Below are 20,740 nucleotides of genomic sequence, written 5' to 3' on the forward strand. Positions count from 1 at the left end.
AAATTTTGCCATCTAAATGAACCGAGGACACGGCAGGACATGGATTTAGGGTGTGGCAATGACTCCTTTGACGGCAACTAAAGGTTTTTTAAATGCAACCTGTGTCGTGTATCTGTATTCTTAAATCAACAAACTGGGACAGAGAAAGCTAGTTTAGTTTAACATGGTTCACGCTCATTTTCACCTTGCCAAATTCATCCCAGCTATCCTGGCTCTACATTTTACAACTAAACTGCTAACAGTTGTTGCTAATGGTTAAAACTTTGAGTACAACACCTTTGAATTATCGCTTTAGCTGAAAAAGTAAGCGACTTCCATCTGGCTTGAAAGCATTTGTTGTTAACGCGACATTCTGCACACTTAATAAAACATAGAAACAACTGAAAAACAACTTAAAAGCAGTATTAAGTAACTTGTTTACCGTATTAAATCCTTTTTGTAGTCCCTCTGGGGGTAAGTGGTACCGAGGCGGTGGCACCAATACATAATGGAATCACGAAAAATCACCACTTAAACAGTATTTACAGCCAAGTTTGAGTGAAAAAAATTCTCTCCATTGTGTAATTGGATGTACTATATCCCTCTCTCCCTCTGTGTTTTCTGTCAGCGTAGTATTTACTCTCACGGACAATTAATGAGTAAGAAAACGCAACATGCTACGACACCTGCAGTGGCGCTTATGGCCTCTTGGGGCACAAGTTACTTAGTACTGCTTTAAAAGCCAATTTCACATCTAACCAAATGATTCTATGGCTTCACTTAATAATAATATGTTACTAATAATCTACTTATTAGCACATGTATCAAAGTAAATTTGTACAGATGCGGAGACAAGTAGGTGGTGCAGAGATGCTGGGATTGGTCATCCATTCTAAATTGCTTACATGTCATCTCAGAGCACTTGTGGTTTACGTATTTGTAGACTGTTTAGATCCTTGGGCATCTTTTCCACAATGCATGGAGCCAGGAGTCTTGGCCTAACTTCCCAAACTCCGATGGTGGCTTCAGAAGTGGCCTTGAGGTTTTGACGACCCAGACACCTCGAACCTTCTGCGACTCTTTGATGAGGGATTCCTGCGGACTATGGGGCAACTAGGGCTCGGGGCAGGAACACACACACACGTACACAAGCCAAAACAGTCAAACACACTGCACTTTGAGAAATGGATAGCTGTGGGGCGCAGTCCTACAGACAGACAGACAGGACGTGTTGGGGCGGAGAGCAGAGGGAAGCTGGCTTTGATTGCTTCGTTGACCTGTGACCTGGAGGTGAAAAGGTACCGGAGGGTTCAGCCACACAAACACACACAGGGCTCGGTTTAGTTGCAGCCTGCAGCGGCCCGGCAGAAGTGTGCATGTGTGTCTGCGCGCTGGTGAGCTGCAGGGTCGCGTCCAACTGCATGAAGGTTAGGATCACAAGCAGCTGTCTTCACTTTGATCTAAGGGTGTGTGTGTTTGTGTGTGTGTGTGTGTGTGTGTGTGTGTGTGTGTGTGTGTGTGTGTGTGTGTGTGTGTGTGTGTGTGTGTGTGTGTGTGTGTTTGTCAAGGCCCAGTCACCACATCACGCTGATAATGTGTCACTAAATCAGATTGGGCTGATACAACAAGACAGGCTATAATCATATTCTGTCACCGTAGACCGCTATTCCAATTCAAGTTTATGTAAAGCAAGTTGCTTTCAAACTAAAACGACACTGTGCTTCTGAGTAAACCTGGCTGTGTGAATAAACCATAGTATATCAAATGTTACAGACCAGATGAGTACCTTTTGTAAACTTTAACTAAACTCTAAGATACCTGGGTAACTGAGCGCTTACACAGACATGAATAAAAGACCTTAAATTACAATTCCTGAACAAAATCACTCAAGAATAATTCAAATCTAGCTTCTCTACATTATCATTTCTTTCCATTTCACTATGCGGGCACCGAATTGCAACAATGACAGTGCCTAAATCTATTAAACGAGCATGAGATAGCCATAGTCAATGTGATACATGCACAACAGTGAATAAGATGATAGTTGTTGTGATAAAATAGATGATTAAAAGCCATAAATGCAGTGCCTAAAAATACTTGTGGTATTCCATCAGAGGCTTGAATGATGTTCCCTATTTACAAGTTGATAAAGCGCTCTAAGTTCTTCTGCCCGGGCATGTATAATATTTGTTTGGTTCTTTTAATAATTCAGAGCGCTGAGTAGCAGAAGAAGAAACACATCCATCAATAACAACTCTAAACTGTTTGTAAATGTGCTGCCGGCTCATTCTTGTGGAGGATTTATTCTGGCAAACACATGCACCAATTACACACTTCTGTCATCACAAACGGAATGGCGTTTTTATTTTTGCATTCAGCATGCTGTGTATATTCCCCGCATATGGTTCTGCCACCATTATAAACAATGTGTTTTTGAAATTACCAGGCCAAGAATGTGATACTATGTCTCTCTCCGCACTGAACCAATTTAATTGTGGAGTGGCGTAATGAAAACAGCCTGTTTGTCCTTGTTAAAGAGGCCGAGTGCTCCCCGCCGGCTGACACTCACAAACACACTGCTGCCCCACTGGTTCATATTTATTCAACCGACTACAGCAGCCTGCCTTACTCTTTGTCTATAGTCTCAAAAGTAGAAGAAAAACTTTGCACATCAATTGCTACAGGCAGGTGCGTAGGAGATCGGGGAAAACCCAGTGTTCATAAGTAAAGACAGTTTGTACATGTAAAAATGCCAGTTATTGTAAATTATGACTTGCAAGGTAAACAAAAACAATAAAAAGCACAAAATAAAACTAAAAAAGCTGCCCTTATCCGCAATCTATCGGCACATGGTTCGAGTATATACAGTAGTTCAATGGGCTTTTCACTCTTCTTTTCTTTGTTCAGGTCGTATCCAGATTTACACTACATTGTACATTTAACAAGGAGTAAAGATAGTGGCTGTATTAAAAGGAATTATATAGCAAAAACAGTAAATAAACAGAAAAAACAAATCATAAAAACCCCCATTAGCTTTATCTCCCCCTGGCCTTATCAAATGTTATCTGTATCTGCTTCAGTAGGTGTGTCACACTGTTTACGGTCCCGTACAGGCTTCACATGGTTGTTGTTTACCGGCGCTGGCCTGTTAAAACCAGTGTATAAAAGTCACGCTCCCGTCTGCTCCTCCGAACTGCAGACATCAAACAGGACACTGCTGTGTGACTTTACGAGGCTGCTAGAGCTGTTTGGACCAGTTATGGTGGACAGAGATTGTGCTGCAGCTGTGACCAGGGGTTTTTTATAAATCTGGATGTTATGTGACAGGCGCTTGATGTGATTTGATTCTTAACTTTTCCCCCTTTGTTTATAAATCATTTTAGAGGAAATTATTCTTAAATATTGTGTTGTTTAAACGTTCATGGTCTTTTGCTGTGACTAAACTTGAACAGATGTTTGTACTAATTATGAATTGACTTTTCACCTGAACGTTCTCTGCTGCAACACTTTCTTAGATATTGGGATAACAAAAATAATTGCTTAAAAATATCATTGAAATGCTAAATTATTGCTGGTGAACAAATCCATAGCAAGTGGGTGCACCAAGGAGACACCCACACAAGCTTATGATTCAAAGTTAACAATGTTTTTGATCAAATATCAAAACATTATAGACAGACAGATTCAGATAATTAAGTAGTCATCAGGTGGTTTATCTTATTCCAGCAACTATGGGCAGTAGACGGGTTACACAGAGGACAATGGTGTGACAGACACAGTGGCAAGCATTCACTTTTAATCCTTTAGGGCAAGTGACTAGTTTTTGGTAGTTTCCGCACACTTTACATATGGCCTCCCTGCAGCACATCAGTAATGTAAAGAAGCATGTAGTCCTCACTCAGCCAATCAGAAGAGATCACCCTACATCACAGATAGATGCATCGCGCCATAGAAGGGGGCTCGGCCTCGGTAAGGGGGAAAATAGAATCTTTTGGGAAACACAGTTTTTCCACTCTTTTTAGCCATTTGTCCATATGGATATTTTCTCACAGCAGATTGTTCAGTAGAAGCGGAAAAACGGCAGTCATAGCACGCGCTAGCTAGCGTTAGCATTAGCACGATGCTAACATGTAGCATCATGTTAGCATTCTCCGTTTTTTGTGTATTTATGGGCTGATGAAACTTTGCTCCTGTCTATGTTGTTTTATCTGTATTTAGTAGAAAACTATATTCATAATTCAGCATTTCAGCAGTCGTTTTTGAATAATTAGAGAAAGTTTAAATTTTTCTCAAAATAGTTTTCCCCTTAGCTGTTTTCAAACATGACCATATGGGCGATTCCAGAGATGCCGTCTGTATCTATCCCACTACTGTGGCATTTGCCCAATCAGGAGAGACCTGTCGTGCTCCACACTTCTTGTTTTCTCTAAAGTCTGAAAAAGACCCAAGTCTGATTAAATTCATGGTACTTTTCTTTACGTAACTTGCAAACTAGGTAAGTTGATGAAACTCACACATTTTGTAGGTGCTAAGTGATAATATATGTGTTGTTTTTGGAGGACAGAGTGAAATAAGTGAAATTATACAGCATGAAAAAAGCAGGCTCCATATTTGATCATATGCCCTGTTCACTTAAAGTTAATTAGTTTTGTCCATATTTGGACATGCCCGTTGCACCTACACTGTAAATTCCAACTCATTGCACTTACTTGGGATAAGTTGTAAACCCGATGCATAATTATTACTCCCAATGTTAAGCCATGATTACTAGTAACGCTAGTATGATTAAGAGGGCTTTCACAGTGTTCATTACTAATGATACAAGTTCTGATTACTAGACATGTTAGTACTGGCAACTGGTAATTCCGAGTAGTGATTACTTTTGTTACTTAAATATGACCTTAACCTGTACTATTATGCTTAGTACTGGTTAATGGAATATTCCTGTTCCCTTTATGGTTTATTGGTTATTCCCATTAATGAAGTTTTACAAATTTAGTACAAGTTATAAATGTTGTAATAAAGCAAAACAAAGTGTAGTTATAAAGTCAATTTATTTAACATTAACACAGTGTAAAACACTTACATTTTTAGGTGCAGTTAATGATAGAACATCTCTATTTCTGCAGTTATAGTTCACATCAGTCCAAACAGGTGGATTAGTCTGTACTGAGCCGATGAAGACGAGGAGCTGAAGTGTCTCAGAAGGTTCCACATAGACTCAGCAGGTTCTGCAGACTCACAGCAGAAGGAAGGGGATCTTTGTAAATCGTCAAGTCTTCATCAGCGTGGTCAGATTTCTGTAAGACATAAAAAGAACAAAAATACTTTAGATACAAGTCCCTATGGCAAGACCAAAACCTACAGGAAAAATTTTGCTTTGTCTCATCCAAACATCTCAGCTCTGACTCTGTCTCACCTCTGTGTGTTCAGCTCCGTCTCAGCAGATCCTTCAACAGCTGCTCTTCAGTCTGACACTGGACACACACAAAGCATTCATAAGTGTTATTTCACATCCAACTTCTGGCCAATTTGTCCAAATATAATGATTAGTGCTGTCTTACCAACTGCCTGGATGCTGAGATGGTCTCAAAGTTTTTACAGCAGTTCAGATTTCTGTAAAACAAAGAAATACAGTAAGTAATCACAGTAAAAAGACTATGAACGTCCTCAGAGTTTGATCAAAATAAGGATAAAAGGAAAAAATTAGGACTGATGAAAGTCCAAACCACAGGGTTTTTTGTTTTTGACACAAACATTTGAGTCCCGTCTCACCTCAGTGTGTTCAGCTCCGTCTCATCAGGTCTTTCCACAGCTGGACTCCTCAGTCTGACACTGGACACACAAACCATTTCAAAGATTATTTTATTAAATTACATGCTGTTTAAAACACTGATCAGTGCAGTCTTACCTTTGGCCTTGATGCAGAGTCAGTCTCTAAATCTTTACATTTGTCATTGTCTGGGGAAAAAATAAAAACTTTAATCATAACCAGTGGTCTTAGATATACATTAATTTAATGCAGTGAGTTGTTAAATGGTGAGTGCAAACTGAAAAATACCATTTTGTGGACAGGCTGCATTTGATTTAACATTCGAAGTAATGAGTATTACAGTAATATGGCCAAAGCTAATATGTAAATGCTGCATGAGATAAAAATACAAACATGACTGTGCTGCTACTGCACTTTTGCACGAGAACACACAGTAAATTACCCTTAAGTATCTATTTTCTGTCTTTAAATGACAGGTCTGGAGCTTTACTACTTTAATTTGTATCACTAATATTAGACAGGCCACTGTGCGGTCACCAAATTAAATAACAAATGTGTTTTAAGGTAGAGCAAGAGCGTTATTGCATTTTTCAAATATAAAAAAATACTGAAAATAGTAACAATACATCAAACTCTCAGAGCAAACACAAATACATGCAAAGACACACTCACCTTATGTGGATTAATGAGAAATAAAACAGGAAAGGTCCTGTTTTCTGCTGTTTCTGCTGATGATACACTGAGGCTGGTCAACACTTCTCTTTTGAATTCAAAACACTTCAGAGCAACCTGATTGGCTCATTCTGTACATGTGACATATGACCTGAACCAATCACGGGCAGCGCAGGCTACAGCTTAGTTTTGTCAGTTGCAATTACTAGACAGTCAAGTTCCCGTTACAGGGAGGCAGTAGAGGACACTGGGGGGGGTTAGTGAGAGTTACTAAAACCATGTACTGGATAAAGAGAAAAGCAAGTCAAGCCAATGTTAAGCCTATATTATTCAAAACTGGCGAATCCTAGTAAGTGGGACAGAATCTTATAATGGATACTTTAGATTGAGCGTGAGCACAACAGGACGACAAATAATCATTACTGGCATCATGTAAAGTTAGTAATTACTGGCAAAACCCTGTTTTTGGAGCAGAAACTGGTTGCTGTAAAACGGAAAAGCAATTAATCACAAATTTCTCTTGAAAATGTACTTCTTACATGGAATAGAGGGTAAAAGCTGAAAATTTCAGGTCTCCTAGTAATTACAACACTTTATTTAATGTCCCCACCTCAATCGGAATTTACAGTGTATACTTACACTATTTTCTTGACAAAAGAACCAATAAACCCTAGGACTGTGTTTTCATGTTGCCAATTTTTATTTTTAGTAAAATCTTTTGGCAAACAATACTGGAGGTGACTGACGTAAAGCACAATCACATAACAAAAGCTCTATATTTTATATATAAACCTTTTTTTTTTTTTTTTTTACCAGTTTAGGGCAATGAACCAAATGTGGTAGCATCGCTCACAATGATTTTCTTTTCTTGAAACATTTAGAAAAATGTTACAGCAGAAAAAAACTTGTGTTATGTCCCCCAATAGCACTCTACAATTGAAATTCTATATTTCAAAGTATTTCAACGAGTGCCCTATAAAGGGTTAGGGTTATCCACTGTCAATAATTCCCTAAACTGCAAAGTAATACTAATATAATTCTAGCTCAGTGTGTCTTTCAGCAGCCCTGCCCTCCAGCAATAAGACGATGATTAGGTTTTCTCAGTCCACCTCTCTCCATACTCTGTCATTAGTGTCATTTCACTAATGTTTGACTAAAAATACCCAAAGGACAGGCCTATTAAAAACACGGCAGCCCAGTGTTAATCGCCTTGAAACACTACACCCCCCCACTCTCCCTGTTCTGTCACTCACTGCCCCTGATCTCACTTTTAATACGTTCGCTTGTTCTCTGTCATGTTTGTAATCTCTCTCGAGTCTTATTACCAGATGCTATCAAGCTTGTTCAGTGTGCCTCTTTATTCCCTAATGCTCAGGCTAATACAAATTATGTTATGACGTGCAGTTTAGGGGATAAAGTCAAGTGCGTGTGTTTGTAGGGACGTTTTTTTTGTTTTGTTTTTTGCAAGGGTTTTTTTATGGTCCGTGGTATTGGCTTCAAGCAGACTGACCACTGCATATAAGATGGACCATTGGATTTTAATGTCCTATACTATGGATCCTTGAAGGTGCAGAGGTAGACGCGAGTTATTGAAGCAAAAAGGTAGTGAAAGAGTCATGGCCAGTGCTTTTGTGTTGGCATCGTCTGTGAATTACTTTTACGAAGAAATATTAACAACTCTTTTTGATTTTTGGCATCTCCATTGTGGCATGCAATTCAATTTTTTGACTTTTTATCTTTTCAGAACTTGGAAACAAACAGCACGTCCCTATACAATCGTGTCTTGACTATTTCACCTTTCCAATTAACTGGCATAGTTTTTATTTTGCTTAATGGTATTGTAGCTGTAATATAGAGTGAATCAATCAGCCAATGTGTCCTTTTGAAATGAGACCAAACCAACTCGAATGCTGCCTTGTGATTAGCAGCAAAAGGTCATTCACGGAAGCCTTAATATCTTAGGGTGGTTTCTTTGGCATTTAGTCTTTCATTGCTTAGCCGTGGTATATTTTGAGTGCATTTCTTCAACCAAAGTAACCTTGGGTGTCATTTAAATGTTCCTGTCGCAGCATAGACCTTCTACGTGTGCCCGTGTGGAAGTGTAGCTCTGGATGAAGGAGTCCTGATGACACATGAAGCCCTCAGAGTATAGACAGCTGTGCTCCAGATGTCCCGCGCCCGGTCACGTCTGAAGCACATTTGTTGTCTTTATGGATGTGGACATCAGTACCAATCTCATCTAACACTGCTGACCACTCCGCCGCCATTCCCCCACTCCCGCCCCACTTCTCATTAATTAAACAAGTGACCTCCACCATTAGATACTCAGAATGCAGGACGGCTCAAAATGGCCATCTCTCTTTTGTGCGCGATTGCTCCTTGCCTTCTTGATTAGTCCGGCAATATTTCAGCAGTGAAGTCAGGATCACAAAACAACCATTAACTATGCCCCGCGGAGTTTGCTTGTAAACAACAGATACATTTCACAGTGTCTTTTTGTGTTTCTTATAACCGCCCTTGTTACAGGTTTTGCTAGCACTGAAAGGGCTTTATTGAAGGATGACACAATATCAGTAAAACCTTTATTGTGACAAGATAAACAAGAAAGAAAGTTACCAAAATAACCAAAAATTTTACTTGATTTGAGTACTATTTAGTACACTCTTTATGCGAAAAAAAAAAGTTGATATTTGTGCGTAACCGACCTGGTAATGGCCCAGCGGCTGTATGACTGGTCAGCATGGTGCATTTACTTTCGATCAAGGTGGTCTCTACAATGCTCCAGGATCAATTGTTTTGTAGGATTTCTTCATTGTTTGACAAGCTTCTCTAAGTGCTACTGTGTACTGTGTAGTGTTGTCATTGTTGATTCTTTGTCCTTGTGGTAAACGACTATTGTAGCCACAGCTGCCCTGGGTAGACTAACGGATGTGAGGGTGCCAGGCAAAGTGAGTGAAGTGTCTTGCTTAAGGATACAACGCAGTCTGCACCAGAGAGCAGGGATTCAAGCCACCAACTTTTGATTGTAAGTGTAAAAGTTGCAGAAACAATAAAGCTCTAAACATAATTAGTGCTGTTTCCATCATGATTAAGTTAATTTGTTTGGATAGTATTAGTAAAAATAAGTAATGTGTAATGTATGGGACTATAATTGAGCTACATTGAGGTAAAAATGGCATTGCTACAGAGGGCATTAGAGTTTACTTTTTTTGCGATGAGTAACCTACATTGTGCTGTTCCATAAAAATGTGTGGTGGCCCAGTAATGACACAATAGGTCACATACCTCTTCTTCCTTTCTGTGAGCTCACAGGACCACCTTGCCTGTTTATCTCCTCCCCCTCCATCCCATCTGTCTTCAGACCAATTCCTCCGTCTATAACAGACTGATTGAGCTGTATATGTAACTCAACACCCATCTGTTTTGTGGAGGCAGTTAAAAACCAATGCGGACCAAATTTAGCCGCTTCACGCTACGTTTGAATGACAAGCTCAGTTCAATGATCGGTGCAAGAGGCCCGAGCACTGATAGTCGAGGGGCAGCCGGAACATCCAGGCAAGATTAACCTGTATTTCATGCACTGTCAGCATTGATAAAAGAATTGGTTGTTTCCAAATGCCTAGAGTGGAGAATTCATAATGTAACGCTTTGTGAATCTAATTTGCAAAGTAATACCAATGTCTTACTTCCAGAAGCCCTGACTTGAATGTATTAGTATTCGTAGTTGTTGTATTGTTCCTATGTCTGGTTGGATCCTAAGCGCACTTTCCCATCAGCCCAAAACATCCACAGTTGGCTCATCCTCCAGGAAGGTAACACTGACGAGGTCCTTGCTGAGGATATGGAGATGGGTTTCTCATGGACCTCTGCTTCTACTTGTGTAATATGACATAAGAGTTCATTTACTTGCATACCGCGTATGACATAATTTGAAATTAAATGAACTAAGCAGATAGTTATAAAATCCTGACTGACTTCATAAACCACAACTGATTAAAATGATTTTCTCATCCAATGGGCAAGAAAATTCCCTGCAAATGTCTCTTGTAAAATCCCCAGTAAAACGTGTAGTCAATAACACAAAGGTTGCTTAAGGCTGGGCTCGTGTCGGCCATCATTTTACTGGTTTGTTATTTTAGCACGTCATTGTTTCATTTGTTTTTATAGAGAGGGGGTTTCATATGCCAGGGTTTGTAATACCGAGCTAATAGCCACAGAACCACAGCGAGGGTACTTTTATGTGGCTGAGGCGGCAGGTGTTACATCTATGGCGCTTTTACGCACACAACACTGACACATACAAAAGTGATTTAATATTCGTTCTGTGGTAATAAAGTTGAGGCGCAGGTAGTCAATGTGTTAGACTGACGTATGACATCATGCAGGCCTACACCTTTAAATGCAGCCATAAAATTGGACTATTAATTTGCTTTTCATGCTAAACACTGATGGTTTCACAGTGTTTGAATATGAACCTGTTCCATGAAGCTCTCCATGCAGCTGAGCTAATCTGAAGGCCACATAAAGTTTGCTCTTTTGTAACATAGTGTGATGTTGGATTTGACATTTGAACCTTTTGAACTTAGTTTGGACCAAGTATTCCCCTATTCTCTGGCACGCTGGCCTTTACTCTGTGTAATAGAAAATACTTAACCCAGCCGTCATGTTGCGCAATCAATAACGCCTCAATTGTGATCCCTGGGTGATATTTTCAAATGCCACTGATCACAATACTTTCATACATACAACCCTCCTACAATGTGTGCGAGTGCTCTCTGCAAGTCTTCTGACAAAAGCTTTTTTTTTGTCTTTGTGAGAATTTTTTTCATCTCCAGGTCGTGTCTGGTAGTGATCATGCACGCTGATGGCTTCAAAACGGGCAGAACTAATGCAGAGCAGAGGCCGAGCTGTGATGTCCACGGCAGAAGAGAGGGGAGTTAATGCTCGACGCTCCGATGCGGCGAGGAGATGAGAGAGATTGTGTTGAGGTAATTGGTCGCCCCGAGAAAGGCGGCGGGCGTTACAAAGCGCAAGAACGAGCGAGCGACAGTAACAATGTAAATATTTGTGCGCTGGAGGTATAGTCTTGAGTGTGTGCGAGCGCCGCGTTATGATTGGCCATCGGGTTCTTGTTTCATGTACCATAGACAACAGCTGGAGTCGTCGCGTCTATCCCTCTGCCCCACGCTCCTCGGAGATATCTGCTCTTCCTGCCATACATCAAAATATTGATAAAAACACGCAGCTTTCTTCATTTTATTTCTCCTTAGACGATTCATGGGCTGGTCCGTTCAGCTCCTCAGAGGCTCTTTCTGGTTCCTGTCATGCCTTCCTTGATTCATTGGAGTTCATTTTCCCTCGATCATCTTTTGCCTTTAGCATACACTCCCATGTGATACACTACACAGATGTACCCACTGGATTGTGTTCATTTGTCAAATTAGTCACGTCTCTTTCCGTTTTATCAATTCATGTAGCCATTCAAAGCTCTTTTCATCTCACGCTAGGGATATCTCAATTCACACAGGAGACTATCATTGTCAGAATCTGCAGTGCAATTGGAAATGTATCACAGGGATTCTCATGCTTCATGGCAAGACAGGACTGGTGGCTGGATTTGTGTCAGATAAACTCATGTAGGGATCTCTGACCTTTCCCTCAACGCTACATTTGCGGAATAAAAACAGCAAAGGGCTACTTCAGTAACTATGGGACGTAGGTGGAGCACATCCTGGATACAAAGAATGAAAACGTGTGTGTTACTCTCTCAATAATTCGATGAATACAGAGAAAATGCGTCTATAACTATGATTTGATTCAAATAAGTTGTTTCACAAAGACCTTTATCAGATTTGTGTAGAAATCCTTTTGGAAGTTGCTTCTAGTAGTCGGTCTTGACCTGAACGCCAGAGACTTCGAAACTACTGAATGTTGTTAATATTGCACAAGTTTACTTCTAGTTTTGTGAAGTGAAAGTTTTTACCTATCACAAGGCCTGCATTATATAAAAGCTTAGACAGATTTGTGAGCTTCTGTGAGTCCAAGAGCGCCTGCAGAGATAAAATAAAGTATTAGTGGAATTGTTGAGATATAGAGGTCTGAAAATCTGTTGCCATGATGTGGCTGTGTCTTAATCTGCCATAGGGAAAGAATGGCTATGAGTCACATCGATATGTGGTTTGATGAGCAATAAACTCATGTATTCTGCAAAATTGGATGAGGATTATTTATTTGCCATATTTCAAGGAGGATTACAAAGCTTTAAAGGAACAGGCCACGTTTTTCCATACTGAGATTATGTTCCTACCTGAGTTTAAGTTCTCCTAAGGTGTTATTACGCCTTACAATATAGCACCACTTTTGATCCGCTTAGAGAATCGACATGTTTAATTTTGTGTCAGCAGACTTGGATCGTGTAACTACTCACGTAACTGTATTTAAAACATGGAAGAGCTTGGTCGCTTCTAACTTCACCCCCCCTTGGCCTCATAGAGGAGAGGCTGAATGCTAACAACATCTTTGGTCTTCTTGTGTGACTGAGCGCACGGGTAAAGTCGTCTATGCTCAGGTAAGAACATATCTCAGTATGGAAAAACGGTGGCCCATTCCTTTAAAGCTTTGTAATATGATTTCTTTTGTTTACTTGACATCAGGATTATATATAACAATGTTAACTCACACTAATTACCCAAAGTGTTCTTATACTTGTGGTCCTAAATCTGCCTGTTGGATCTCTATAGTCAGAGACGTCTCCTCGTTCGTTCTTGGATAATTGCTCTGTGGTGGACTGAGTAAACAGGCCTAAAACATTTGCAGTAAAATGTCAGTAGCCGTCAGTGAAAGATGTAAACAACCAAACCCCTTCTGACACTCTGACAGGAAAATGGGAGATAATGACACTCAGATTATGAATGCCTTATAATCTATAGCTTCTATGAGCAAGTCTGTCATCCATATGCCAACACGCTCGATCCATCCTAGCCCGCCTTTTTATTGCCAACTTCTAATATTATTCTGCTTCATATTAAAGTAGCTGCGGTTAAGTGCTGGGTTCGCGTTTTGTTTTTGCTTTGAGCAGAAATAGCACAATGGCTAGCACATGTTGACAGAGACGGGGAGAGTGATAGGAACAGACGCAGAAGAGAGAATGGAGTTTGGTATCACAGACGAGAGCCAGAGAGGTGCGTGTAGTATGTTGAGACCACAGTGGTGTGTGATGGGGGCTAATCCAAAAGCAGGTCCTCATTATTCTGTGCGTTCTTCACTCACCACCACCTCTGCTTTTTGTCCGGTATAAATTTGATACAGTTCATTGGCAGGAATGTGTGAGACGTGTTGCAGATGTATCAAGATCCGATGCAACGTACTCTGCCTATTGTCAGTGGGCTCCCTAATCAAATAGTTCTCTGACATTTTATTGAGGTATTTGACCTTTTTTATGCACAACACGAAACGTGCATCCTCCTTTTCAAATTTGATTTGGACTGTTGGGAATGTTGTACGAATAATATTAGAACGGTTAAAAAGTCAAGTTGACCAAGGAATGTTCTGCTGAAATTTTTGAATTTCATTATCTCAATATATGTAAGGATTAGACAGTTATAATGCACGAGTCAAGAACATTATAACCGTCTAATGCACGGCTCCTCGTTGTTTAATCCGCTTATACCGTGGTCCCACAAACGTAACATTTTATAACAAATGTTGTTCTCATTTACTAAACTCACTAGATTTGCCAAACTATAGGGACTTTCTTATTCCTAAAGGGGCTAGATGAAAGTTTGTCATTTTTGTACTCACTGCTGCCACCTCAGGTCTTATGTGTAACTGCAGCTTCTATATTAAGCTTGTTCATGACGGCACTTAACACCTTTTTGAGTGACACTTTAGAGGCAGTTGTGGTGAACAGGTCTGAGCTCATTCTACACATTAGGACATTGCTGGAACATGTATGAGAGGAAAATACATAATTTTAACATTTTTAAACTCTGTATAGTCCCTTTAAACTAAGCACTTCATTTTGTTATCTCTTAATATATGAATGCTGCCCCATTTTATTTTCTAGGCTGTTTTTATTTAAAAAATGTATTTATTTAAATGTGCACCTTACGGAGCTTTGTCATACAGTGTTTATGTTTACATTTCATAGTTTTCAATAAAACTACTCGTATTTGGCTTTGACTTTGATTTAACATTTCATTTCACAGCTCTCACTTAAAAAATATCACACAATATCACCCAGCCCTCGTCTATGTTGACATCTCCCAAAAATCCCCAGAATTTGAATGTGTGGTAACAGTGAAGGCAAGCATACACAGTTGCATATTTTTGCTGAACAAAATCCTTTTGAAGAAGTTGCGCATGTGAGTTTTTTTCCACTAGACCGTTACAGTGCTTTCTATTGCAGTGTTGGGTTTTTTGAAGTTGTTTTATAAAACTTCAATGTATTCCTCCCATGTCCCTAACCCCCGACATGTGCACAACCCCTATATTTCCCATGGACCGTCTGTGTCCTTGATGACTTCAGTGTGTCTCCTCCATCCTTTTATCCCTTGTCTTACCTCATATTCTCTCGTGTTTCTTCTTCTTCAGCATGATCTCTTTTGACATATCTCTCATCACTTTCTTTTTTTATCCTTTTAATCTGATTTCTCAGTACACACGCCGCTGCAGCCTCATAGGAGCGTGCGTATGTGTATAGAAGGTGTAAAAATATTAACACGTCACCGCAGCCGGCCCGGCCTCGTGCGCATCGATGCAGATTAGTCTCAGGTGTTGGACCTCATTGAAAAACACACACGGATCTGTGCAGCTGGAATGATGGCTGTGATTTATGGCTCTGGGACACTGGGCCGCTGCAACAACATGCTAAAGCCCTGCAGAGATAACACGGGAGGCATGTAATAGATGGCATAAACACACATGTAGTGGATATTTGACTGACATGGCGCGCTCCAGATTATGTGATGAGAAAGCTCCTCATGGAAACAGCACTAATTCATGTTGAGAAAGTGAGATGCATTAGGTTTTATATGTGTGGGCCATAATTGCACCTGGAATAGCACAACCATAGACAGGAGACACTAAATCTCAATGTCAAACACAGTCTCTTGAGTGCTTGGTGGCCGGATCATTAATCCTGTGATCTACTGACAGATGAAACAACATAGTTCATGATGTGCTCTTGTGTAATATGTTTTAACAGAAAAACTAATGAAAGGTGGTGAAGACACAAAGTAGGAAATAGAAGTTGTCCTAAAGGTAGAGGTGATCTGCCGATACTGATCACATCATCTGTGCTTTTCTAAATGTGAATTGTTGAATTGTGTACATTTATTACTTTTTATTATTATTATTTGTTAGTCTGATAACATATAGTTTATAGTATAATATTTTTTTGTAGTGCATGTTGTTTCGGCCAATCAAATCCCAGCTTCCGTTTGCGACTCACAGGTGCTTCATATGCGTTATGGATGGTTGTGAAGCGGTCAGAGTTCACAACCAGCGGAGCACACAGCCAAGACACAGTGGAATTAGGAACTGCATTTTTTTTTTCACGCCTCTGAGCTGTACAGGTTTAGTAGTTTTTTGATAACTTAGTGTTCAGATACAGGCAATTAACTGTTAAGGTACAAACATTTTACTGTCTGGTTTGTGACCTGCTGAATTTGGATTGTAGCATTATTACAAAGTCAATGCTCTCTGTATTGCCCTCTATAAAGGGACTACTTGATTCTGAGATATAAAGTTAAAGACAGGTCTACAAAGGGTTTCTTCTGCACAGCACACACAAAGTATCGCTTCTTGGGATTTATGTAAAGGGACTTCATTTTCCCACAAAAGTGTTTTAAACCTTTATGACTGCTTTTGCTATGATTACACAGAGCAGGTAAATAAAGACAAGACAAAGACAGCGTGATAGTAATAAGATTGATGACATACAGCAAACGGTCTTCAGTGCTGCCACAGTGGGTTCCAGTGTATGTCTGCGCTGCAGACAGACCATTAGTCCTACTGTCAGGAGTAATTACTCCCTATGGACAACACTCCTCTACACTACATACAACCCCGTGTCTTTTTACTTTCCTGTGCTTCTATTCGTTACTGGGCCTGTCTATACCAGAGCACTATATTTAACTGATGGCCTTTTGTCCATCCCACATGCTGCATTTGCCATAATTACTCTTCTCTCTGTGCACTTGGCCTCCCTTTGTTTAATGATGTTGTTTTGCAACAGTTTTAAGCATGAACTTAATTCAATAATTGATGAGAAGATAAATAGCTCACGTTAATAGTAGGAAATTATTGATTTTTGTGCACACACACACACACACACACGCACACACAGACGCACACACTGACACAGACTTGAGTAATAAGTAAATGGGTTTTTGTTGGGGAGGGGGGTAGTGGGGGGGTTAATGCGATGGAACAGCTTCACTTAATGTAATGGACTGTACGGGGCGGGTGCATAGATCTGAGCGTCGTAGATAAATGGTGCGTGGTTATATTTATGTTGTCTGTCGGGAGCACTGAGAATCCCAGCTGTGCCACTCTTATGGACCCATTTCCCTATAAGGACAAGCGCTGCTGAGATGCAGATTTCCTATTGGGAGAAAGATGCTGACTTGGCATTGACCGTTAGAGTTAAAATGTAAATAAAATTCACACCATCATCATAGCTTAGAAAAGTGAAGTAATATATAACTATGGTTATGTACTGTGACAATTCATGTGCGACATAATTAAGGGCAACTGCTGTTTTCAATGAGCCATGGCCGATACATTAGCATTACATGTCACTATCTTTTAATGGCACCCATATATCAACTGCTTATTGTGTTTTTTATTGGAACTAACATAATGTTTTGAGATATTCTAGACTTCTCTTCAGACATAGACATATATAGTAATAAAATACTTCAAACTGAGCCTGAATAGGTGCAGTGTAATATTTTAAAGAACTGCAATTTGTTGATATTCTTTGGCAGCGGTATTTGAAGTCATAGTATTTTTACTGCACCGATTCACTTTGATTCACTTTGAACATAAATGGAAATAAACCGTAATTGGATGGAGTTGGATCCATAAAGCTTCCAGATTTTATGACTATGTTAAACAAATAACGCAGTGGTATTGTAAGCGCTTCATTACAATAAATAAATTGTTCACAAACACCCAACTATTATACAAAGAATGGTCATTAAAATATCAAACGAATTGATGCTGATCCAACCGTTTATTTAGTTGTGAATACTGTAATGATTATCGGACCTATAAACTCAGATAACAAGTTGTAAAAATTTGGAAATGCACTTCTGTGTCCAGTTTTCAAACAATGAAAACGATGAGGGATTTCCCAAAGACCAGTGGAAAGTTAACAATTAGTGCACGTAATGAGGCGGGCGGTTTGTTTGGTGCTAAAGTGAGCGGGCCTTTTCTGGCTGGTTAGTGTCCGACTATGTAGGGGATAGGGGAAGTCGCAGAGCCCTTTGAAGTATCGGGAAGAAAGTAATGTGGGCAGAGGGGAGGAAGTGATTAACAAGCTGCCATTTAGGGTTAAAGATGGAGACTGTTAGACGGCCGGTCAATAACATGGGCAGTGATTTATGGGCGTGTTTAGAGTATAATGCTGTGGCTATTTCAAAATGAACTGAAGCGATATTTTCCATACTTGTTTGTTACGCTTGGCCTACAGGTTTTATAGTGTGCGCAATGATGAAAGCCTTTGGAATTAGCCTTTTAACATCTATATTTGTGTGAAATAAATCTACCCCTGAAATGGATTTACTTTAAAAAATAAAGCAAGAATGGCACTTCAAAGGAAATTGGGGGAAGACATCTATTTTCAATCATTTTTATTTTTACAGTTTACCCAACACAAAGTCATTTTGAGGGAAAAAAAAATCAATTGAAAACGTGACACAGTTGCAACTAGGAAGGTGACAATACATCAATATTCCGATATATCGCGATATTTTGCGGGACGATACAATACCTTTTTATTCTGATATTGATGCTTTTGATGACTTCATGCATATTAATGAGTTACATCATGCATATTAGGAGGCAGCAGTGCTCCACTGTTTTCACAGTCAATAGAGGCCAACAATTATCAAGAATTCAGTAGTGCTGCCAATAGAGGGCAGTTGATCACTTAAGTTGTCACACAAATATCTTACTTTTAATTTCTTTATAATTATAAATAAGATTAATTTGGCATTGATTTATTCCTTTTGAAATAGGACTGTGGTTTCTAGTTTATTAATGAAGTGATGCCTCTGAGTCTCTATAGACCCATCGTCAGTGTGTCAGGATCATTTATAGAGGGAGATGTAAATGAACAATATGTAATATGTTAAAATAAAGGTTAAAAGTAGTTTTTTTTTATCGTAATGTATCATAGTTTTTTTTTATGCAATATATTAATTATAACAGTATCGGCGTATCGTGAGCTTATGGTTATCGCAAGCCATGTATTGTATCGAATTGTGAGGTACCCAGAGGTTCCCACCCCTAGTCGCAACAGTGTTTAGTATGAGAATAAATGGTGCTCAAAAATGGTTTTGTCCTGATTCATCCTAGCGTGGCGTGCAAATCTGTTTCTGTACGATTTCAGGAAGTCCTTTTTGCCCGTTAACGTTCTATACAGTTTTGGAACCCAGTAAATCAGCGCGTTGGAATCGGTTAAAGACGGAATATGAAATAAATCTATCACGTTGCTTTCGCTGATGCAGATTGATTGTCCTTCACTGGGGACAAGACTCTCGCACACTGACCCAGACACATAGTACATCATGTGTTTGTCAAGGTCCGATGGGGAAGAGTGGAAAGTCTGGAATATCATTTGTACTGAAGTGTGTGCGTGCGTGTGTGCGTGTGTGTGAGTTGGCCGTTTGCCCCGTCCGACCACGAGCCACGGTGTAAAAGGAGGGGGGTCCCACCTCAGGATTACCCCCGTGAGAACATCCCGCTGTGGGTCGTCCTCAAAGCCCCGCCTCCTCCTTCCTGTCCACTTCCTGTTCCTGTCAGACACGACACAGGCGCCCCATTCATTTATCACCATTGGTTCTAATAGGAGCCTCCTGCCTTTCATCCTGTCCCATCCATGGCATTCTCTCTCTCTCTCTCTCCCTCTCTCTCTCTCTATGTGCCTGGTCCAACTATGGCTCGTCATTGTTAATTGGTGTAATTAACCTGTTGCCGTGGCGATTAACCTGGCCCGCGGTTCCGTCAGCGTCAAAATGACAAACAGATGGGAGCGCTATTGCGACGCACAGACACAAAGAGATAGCGGCACTGATTTATTGGCCTGAACTTGCATAGGCACTAATGTAGCGTGTGGACCAGTCGCTTTAACGTTTGGAGTATATTTTTTGTGTGGAAATTAGGAAGCAAAAAGCAACACTGTCAACTCTGCAAACGTTGTGTGCCATTGTTGATTCTCGCAAAGCTTTAGTGTCTGGATTTTCCAACTCGCTTCTACCTCGTCTCACCTCTCTCTCCTGTCATATAATCTCTCCCCTTCTTCTTGCTGCCATTTCCCATTCAGGCTGCAACCAACTCTCAAGCCCACGCTGATCTAGGCCTGGTGGTATTGGGAAGATCCACTGGTTTATGATATCCTCTCTCTCTCTTGAGCACCAAACTTTATCTATAAACTCTTAACTGTTCACCTCTTATCTGTTGGGGTCTGTAGCGCGTTCTCAAGTCTAAACGGCTCTTTTAAGACATCGACTCAGTGCTTTGCGCTCTTGCCACAGATTAGCAATGTACCGGGTTCAGTTCCTGGACTGTGAGGGCTGCTCCTTGTGTTTGTTTGTTTGTTTTTTCTTCCGTGTTCCTTCCTGGTTCTCCAATCTACCCAAAAGAAGCACTATAGGCTAAATTCAACCTGGATAGACTCAGACAGACAAAGCAGCAATTAGGAAGATTTATTAACAGAATATTCGTTCTTTTGGCGATCAGACTCCGGCGGTAGACATTGATGTTAGAACTGAAGTCAGTATGGTTGGACAGGTTGGTGTTAGGGATGTCTTCCCCGGAGTCTGGACACTGGTGGTGGTGTGAAAGACCCGTGAAGTTGCAGCAGGTAGAAGCCGTGGATGGAAGAGGCGGAGATGGGGTGGAGGCGGGTCACAGCACAGCTGGGAAACGAACAAACCATGATTGCTAGAAGCTTAAAAGCAGGACCGAGGTAGATGATTGGCTGCCAGGGAAGTGCGGCTCTACGCTGATGGGCGGAGGTGGAAATTGGTCTCCCAGGTTGAATTAACGCCGAGGCTTCATTTCTACTGCTCGGTACTCATGGCAATA

At 40.4% G+C, this 20,740-nt stretch overlaps 1 protein-coding gene and 1 long non-coding RNA gene across 2 annotated transcripts in view; one reads left to right on the forward strand and one right to left on the reverse strand.

Moving 5' to 3' along the window:
- slit3 (slit homolog 3) overlaps window positions 1–20,740 on the forward strand; it is a 227,285-nt gene that overhangs the window by 74,476 nt on the left and 132,069 nt on the right. The gene's annotated exons all lie outside the window — the stretch shown is intronic.
- LOC306962806 lies at window positions 5,546–6,011 on the reverse strand. The gene is made up of 3 exons (XR_013792855.1): window positions 5,891–6,011; window positions 5,755–5,808; window positions 5,546–5,595 (listed from the first exon to the last, which is right to left on the reverse strand). It is a non-coding gene; the product is annotated as an uncharacterized lncRNA (long non-coding RNA).

This window comes from Gobius niger (assembly GCF_951799975.1).
Source record: "Gobius niger genome assembly, chromosome: 5".
In the NCBI taxonomy this organism is placed as follows: domain Eukaryota; kingdom Metazoa; phylum Chordata; class Actinopteri; order Gobiiformes; family Gobiidae; genus Gobius; species Gobius niger.